We start from the raw sequence: 7,650 nt of genomic DNA, 5'->3' as shown, positions 1-7,650 counted from the left end.
ACTTCAAGACCACCCTCTATATAGCATCGTAAGCTTTATTAAAGGTTCTAGATGGTTTTAGCTAATGGTTTCTCAATAATACGGTATCACAATGGGCCTATAGGCCTAAGTGGATCCCCTAGGGATCGCCGGTATAACCTAACGTAACCTGACCTAGGTGATGTTTACAATTTCTGGTATCTGAAAAATTAATTAACAATTTTTGCTAACTGTTTAGTCTTGAATTAGTTTTTGGTGGGTTGTTGCGAAAACCGTGCGCCTTTACTATGCTTGATTACTGGAAAATGTTAGGTTTGAGGTCGAATTCTTACACACTTGCCTACATTTTTCTCTACGTTCAATGGATTTGTCTTATTTTTGATTTGTTATATTTAAACAGAGATGTTCTCAAAGATTTTAGTTTATTAGTTAATTGAACTTTACTTCAAGTACCATCTGAAAATCATTTTAACAGCATTGATATGATCTCTCTCGACATCGCTTCAGATTCTTTGCAACACTTTTTGAATAATTCTGATTCGATTGTGACATGATCTATATTTATTAGCTTTATATTTAAGACTCCTCTAACTTAATGCATTCTTAATCAATTTCTGTATGTTTGACTTTATATTAATCTGTCTTACTTACTTAAAGGTATGTTTTGTGAAAATAGACTACACTACCAAAGCTTTAATGACGGTCTTATAAATAAGATTTTTTAACAATATTATTTTAGACCGTACCAAATATTAATAATTAATCTTGAATTTGAATTCTGTCATATTAGAGATAAAGACTCAGATTTTGACTACTGACTTAACACTGTCAATAACTCGTGTTAACTTAATATATTTAACAATTGTAATTTCTATATTATAATATATACGTCTATAGATACAAAAGCCTTTTTTCATTACTTATTTTAACTATTGAAAAAACTGTTTAATAAATTTTTTTCAAGCTTCGTCAATCAAGATGCAATAAAGTAAGAAATTATGAAAAATTATGTTTGCACTTTACGAAATTTATGAGATAAACTACAAAGTTCATGATTGGTAGAAATTCAAAGGTGAGAAATTTGAAACGGGTGTTTCCGTGCCTCTAACCTATTGCTTCCCAAAGGCTCTTAATTATAGATGGTTGATATATTAAATTATGATTAAAAGTAGAAAGTATAAAATACATATGAAAATTTTTAAAAATCATAAAAAACATTAATAATGGTTAATTTTGTGTAAATTTTTTTTTAATTAATTGAAAAGTACAGTACAAAAGTACAAAAAATGAATTTATATTATTTGTGTAGTATCCATATACCAAGGCCAATATTAAGAAATAATATTCGATTGTTGGTGAAACAAATGCCAAAACACGAAAGGGTGATCACTGATCACCGATCACCGATCACCGTTCAACAGTCTTTCAACTTTTTATACTCGTAGCTCATTATTATGCAGCAACATGAAGCACTACTCAAGTGCATTTACCTAACTTTTATTGAAAGTGACACGCATATCTGATGAAAACTTATACCAAGTAAATGTGAATAAAACGATGCTTGCCAAAGATTTCGACTATGTAAATTAATTACAAGTTTAATTGATAAATTTAACAATTAACGTATGCCAGGTACATATGAGTAAGTGAAAATGGGCATTTAATGCCGTGAAGTTAAAGAGTTAGATGTGCCACTCAAATTATAATCAGATAAATAAACACTAAACATTTGATAAATGCATTGAATTAAACAAATTGTAGAAAATATTAGTAAGTACTGAATTATACACGCTTAGTTATGTAGAAATTAATAAAGAAATACTTACAAAATGAATACTTAAATGAATTTAAATTGCATTTAACCTTCAAACATTCGTAACGGTGAGACAAATAATAGATTTACGAGTAGGTTTGCTGAACAACTATTTGTACTCGTACGACTACGATTTTATCGACATTTATTTGTACATTTTGTTGGTTAATAATAGAAGTTTAGTTAATCATTATATTGCATATCATTATTATTGCGATATGTTTATTTTATTGGCTCAACGCACAAGTAGTTTGTTACGTATGAGTATTCTTAGTTATTTTTATGGCATATTTTTCTCTGATGAACGAACTAACTTTGTTAAATTAAACTGATACTTTTATCTTTAATTATATATATATTTGTTTGTATATACACATGTTTTCTCTGATCGGCTACATAATAGAAATGAAATCGGTTACATAAAGGTATTCGTTTTAACTCTAAAAGGCTTACCTATTTGGAAAACTCTATTGTAATTGGTTTCTGTAAAACACTAAGGTCAAGTAGGAGTCCTCATATACTTTTCTTTTTTCTTTCACCTAATGTTATGAGATTAAAACATGTGATTGTCTTTGAAATTAATTAAACAAATAAATCCAAATCTAAATTCAAGAGATAAATGTAATCGGCACTGGCATCATATCAATATAACTAAAGCCGATTGACTTGATTCGAGCTTGACATGAAGGTGAAAGTGCTTTTCGTTTTGACTTTGACTTATATCAATTGCGGTCTTAGCCATTTAATGCTGTCTTAGTAACGTCGTTGCAGTGTCTTTACATGCATACTAACTCATGTAAGTATGAGTACCTGCCTGCGCTGCACAGGTTGCGTATACGTCAGCGTGTATGAAGTGTATGAAAAGTATTTGGCGAGCACAGCCGCAGCACAGATAAGCTAATTTATGGCAATAATTCAACTAATGTGGATACATTATTTGAAATTTGCACGAAAAAAATTTAAATTACAACACAAACATTTAATTTTATAATTTATTTCATTGCGAAATTATTAATAAAATTTTTAGTTAATTGCCAATTTTTATGAATTACTTAGTACTTAAATACATTTTGTGAATGCAAAATGTTCATTTTAACCGCATATTAAGTGTGGCGATAACAGTTACAGATAATGTAACTGAAAGAAAAAGTAAATTGTAAATACTTAGTTATATTATTAACCGCAATCAATGTTTTTAGATAAAAAAGTAGTAAATGTAAATCATATTATTTATGATAATATTTATGGATATCACTCGTATTAAAAATTCCAAATTCCACAATCAAATATCAACATTATTTTTATTTTAAAATAAAAATAGTTCAAAGTAATGTATAAGTTTCACTTACAGAAGTAACTGTTTTTTAGTACTGCTATTTTTAAATTGAATTAAATACTTTGGCCATTAATATTATAATATATCAAGATAATAATGCATGCAATAGTTGACAGATGAAATCAGATTTAGGTTAGGTTATATCGGCGATCCCTAATGGATCCACTTAAGCCTATTGGCCCATTCTGTTACCGTATATATAGGAAAAACTCAGGGTTTAAAACCACTTAAATCCTTTGGCAAAGCATAAAATGCTTTTTAATGTCAGTTTCTGTAAATGGTCAAGATCCTCAAGAAAGGGGGCTGCTAAAGTATTGAATCGTCGCCGTGCATGAACTGAGCAAAAACATAATAGATGAGAGACACTATCATCGTTTTCCCCACAGCGACAGATGCGACAGATTTCATTGAAAGGGAGACTTAATCTTCTAGCACGGTTCCTATTTAGTGTCAGGTTTTGTAATTGGTCAAGATCCTCATGAAAGGGGGCTCCTAAAGTATTGAATCGTTGCCGTACATGAGCTGGACAAAAACATAGTAGATGAGAGGCACTCTCATCCTTTTCCCCACAGCGACAGATTTGATTGAGACTAATTAGGGAGACCTAATCTTCTAGCACGGTTCCCTAGTTTACTGTGACCTGTAAGTAAACCTACCAAAAGACTGATATCTCTACGGGATAACTCAATGAGAATTTTGGATTTCCAGATTTATTCATATATAAAAATTTTAGATAGTTTTTACAATGTTATATATATATATATTTATTATTGATTCAAAAAAATTTGTACAGCACTTACATAAAATTATACAATTTTATAAAAATTATAGTTGATACAAATACTAAATATTTGTTGTGTCTTAGATTAGCATACAAAAAGTGGTGAATATTATTTACATATAATAAAAATTCATATAAAGTCTTCAAAATTTAATCTTCTTTAACACTTAAGACACTTGTCATAAATTTGTAGAGATTATTGGTATTGCTAATATTTAATAAGACTATAACTTCTTCTTCGGACAAATACAATGTTATAAACAAACTATCTTATAATTTGTGTACTCTCTTATAATTTATATACCATTTAATTTAATACATTTTTATATAAAAATGATCAGAATTAATAATAAATATGCATGTAAAATGTCTACGTTCTGGTAAAATAATATCTTTGTATCTTAATCTTAGTTCTTAATCTTAATCTTAGTATCTCAATCAAGTTGAAATTCAAATACCTTACATCATCAGATTGTTCTAAAAACTTTTTGATTCCATCATTCTCATCACTTTGGAAATAGGGTTGTGCGTTTAATAATTTTCCAAAAGCTTTGAAGATTGAAAGTATTTTGGTGATTTTCATATTGGAGAAGCTCTAGAGTGAATTGAAGAATTGTGTGTCTATATGTTTGATGATCATGATTATATATACCTTCTTACAAAAATATTTTTTCTTCTAATAATTTTAATTTCCTCTTATACATGATTTTAATAAAAATATGTATGGTTGTGTTTTTAAAGAAATGATACGTATTTGATAAGATAATTGTAGAGAAATTCTCACGCCAAGTGTTATAAAATTTAAATATAAAAAAATGAGAGTAATTCCAAAAAAAAATTTTTTTATGGGCACAAATTGCACTTTTTGTGTTTTTTCTGAAATTGCGATTAAAAGTGAAATTATTTCATAAGCATTACAAGTAAAAAGTTCATATATGTGTTTGCAGGCAGTCAGATAAAAATGCTTAAGTAATGGCATGAAATTAATCAATGAAAGTTACAAAAATTGAGAAAAAAAATTTATTTATTGTATACAAAATTCGATTTTTGCCTTTTATTGTATAAACGAGTAGCAACATAACTGCAACACGAACGCAGCATATGCCACGCCAAACACTGGGTTATATATTGAGCCGTACTGCAATCTCATACATTATTTCGCAAAGAATTTCACCGAATCGCAACGTGACAGGCAACCAAACAAGTTGGGCATAAAGTAAAAAGTTGTGTACGAATAAAGTATCTTAATATATACTCTCATATACGTATGTTATATGTATGTAGAAATTTATATCACCTGAACTATAGTCGTTGAGGTATAGTGGAATAAAAGTACATTCGCTTTTGTGTACTGCGAAAATCTTTCGTAATGGAGATGAAATCTTGAATCTGAAAACCTAAAGAAATGTGCTGCAATGAAAAAGCATTTTTCACGCAGCAAGTGAATCAAGGTATGTTTTTTAGGTAGTTTTATTCAAGCACAAGTTGCGCTTTGCAGGTTGAAACTTCATTAAGCCAATATAGCTGATATCAAAGGTGCGGCTGCTATGTCGGCTGATTGCGCTGCATTTAGTGTTTATTATTATTTATTGCCAAAAAAAAAAACAAAGAAAAGAAATTAAGGTATTACTACTCAAAGCTTGATTGTAGTGTTGCCGATATCGCCGCTAAAAAATTGTTGTTGCTGTTGTTGTGAGTGATGTTGCTGATTGACACGGAATGCTGTGTACGGTTTCAGTATAGTTTCGTGATAGGCTGTATAATAAATGGAATACTTAAAATTTTATTAGCTTGAAGGACGACGGTTTTTGTTTCTACAATCAGACCTGCTGACCATTATTGATTTTTATCTTTTATCTTCTACTTGACTTTCGATTTTAAGATACATTTTTTCATTCTTGCAAATATTTGAGTCTTTTTGTAACTATTGCAGCATAAAAATGTTTTAAATTCAATATTGCAGATTTTCACTTCATTTCTGATGTTGCCTTAAAGGCTTGTGAAGTTTTTATGCATGTAAACTAAAAAAGTATGTTGCTTCAGTCTTTTGTTAGGTTTAAAGACTTTAGAGTTATTTTGCAATATTAATTTATTTTTTAAAACCTATAAATATTTGTGCTCTATTAAATTTGTTAATATATTTAAAAGTCACAAAAAATATGAAAATTTTACAATTTCAAAAGCATCTCTACCTTCTATATAATCTGTAAAAAAGTTTTATTTTGGATACAAAATATTTTACCCTACAATAACAAAATAACTTTTAAAAGAAAACTAAAATAAAAATTAAAATAAATAACTACTTTTTTACCACTTTAACTAAACTTAAATTTTAATACATGCTATTAACTTATGTGACTTGAAAATAAATTGAAATATGTAAGCAAGTTAGTATTGGCTTCGCTGTAGTTTAAATACTCTTCACACAGGGGTTTTGGAAGTCTATCTAAAAAACTCTTCAAATTAGAAAATCTATATTTTTTTAATGGTGCTTAGAAATTTGTAAACAAAAATCGACATGTGTATTCATAGACCTTATTAGATTGGTTTAAATATCCGAATTGATTCAAAATATTTATTTTTCGACATATGCTTCAGTATGATACAAAAATTACAGAAATATTGTTAATATTCTTATTTGCTTTACTCAATATATATGTGAAGAGTGTGTTAATAATAAAAGATAAACAAATATGTTTATGAAAGCCTACAGTTTTTTACGATTGTGTAAATATATAGTTTTTAAATATTATCCGTAAAAGATAATAAATTTAGGCTCCTTGAAGGCTCTATAAATTATTTTTAATAATTAGTTTTTGAAACATAAAAAAATATGAAATATAAACAAGCACATAAAATATATTATTATATCTAATAGGGGCCAAATGTGACCAATAATAACTTACACTAAACATTTTATGAGCGTGAAGAGACTTTCATTTTAAATGGAAATAAATTTAAATTTAACTTTAAAATTAAAAATACGAAAATATGAAAATAACAAAACTTAATATTATTATCACTTATTATATTAAGAAAAAATATACTTACTCGTGTCAAGATCAATAGCAAATTTAACAGCATGAATGATGTTATTGTAAACTAAAATAGAAATTTTATAGAAATTAATTAATGGTATATAATAATATTATATATTTAAATATAAAAGAAAAAAATTATAGCGCAATAGTTAATATGTGCAAATTTTCATTTTTTTCGATTTTTCAATGTAATATGAAACCAAGTATTTGACCCACATTCTAAAGATTGCAACTCTGAAATAAACCCGGCTGATGTAAAGAAATAAAGAGTAGCGCTGTGGTATTATTTTAGCATTTTTGTAAATTCGCATTATTTTTCGTTTTCTATATAATAATAGCTGCAGTTGTTGCTTTTAAGATTATGTAACTGTGTTGTTGAACAAAGCACAACGGTTATCTGCGGAATTGCATCTGTAAACGTGATGAACGTTACCCAAAGACAGCAGGCAAAAGCCAAAACAAAGTAACACAATTTAAAATTAACAAAAAATATATACTTGTGTATATACAAAGAAACTATCTACTAACTTAAATTGTAGTTGTTTCTCATGTCACCTTTAAAGACATCCTCAGTGCCTGCCTTTAGCTTATGGTAAGACAAAGATCATAACTTCCACAACAACAATATCAGCAATGAATTCCACTTAAATAGTACCGTAAAAGGTTGCCTTAATTCAGGCTTTTGCACTTATTAAATTCG

The 7,650-nt window shown here is 28.2% G+C and overlaps 1 protein-coding gene across 1 annotated transcript in view; it reads right to left on the bottom strand.

Moving 5' to 3' along the window:
• Positions 1-7,013, bottom strand: part of LOC119671269 (zinc finger CCCH domain-containing protein 13-like) — a 379,289-nt gene extending 372,276 nt beyond the window's left edge. The window contains exon 1 of the mRNA XM_038081823.1: positions 6,961-7,013. The gene's annotated coding sequence lies outside the window, so the exon portion shown is untranslated. The remainder of the gene's footprint in view (positions 1-6,960) is intronic.
• Positions 7,014-7,650: the final 637 nt, after the last annotated feature.

This window comes from Teleopsis dalmanni, chromosome 1 (assembly GCF_002237135.1).
Source record: "Teleopsis dalmanni isolate 2A chromosome 1, ASM223713v2, whole genome shotgun sequence".
NCBI classification, from domain to species: Eukaryota; Metazoa; Arthropoda; class Insecta; order Diptera; family Diopsidae; genus Teleopsis; species Teleopsis dalmanni.
The sequence above is the reverse complement of the archived record's forward strand: the minus strand, read 5'-3'. Positions and strand labels throughout refer to the sequence as shown.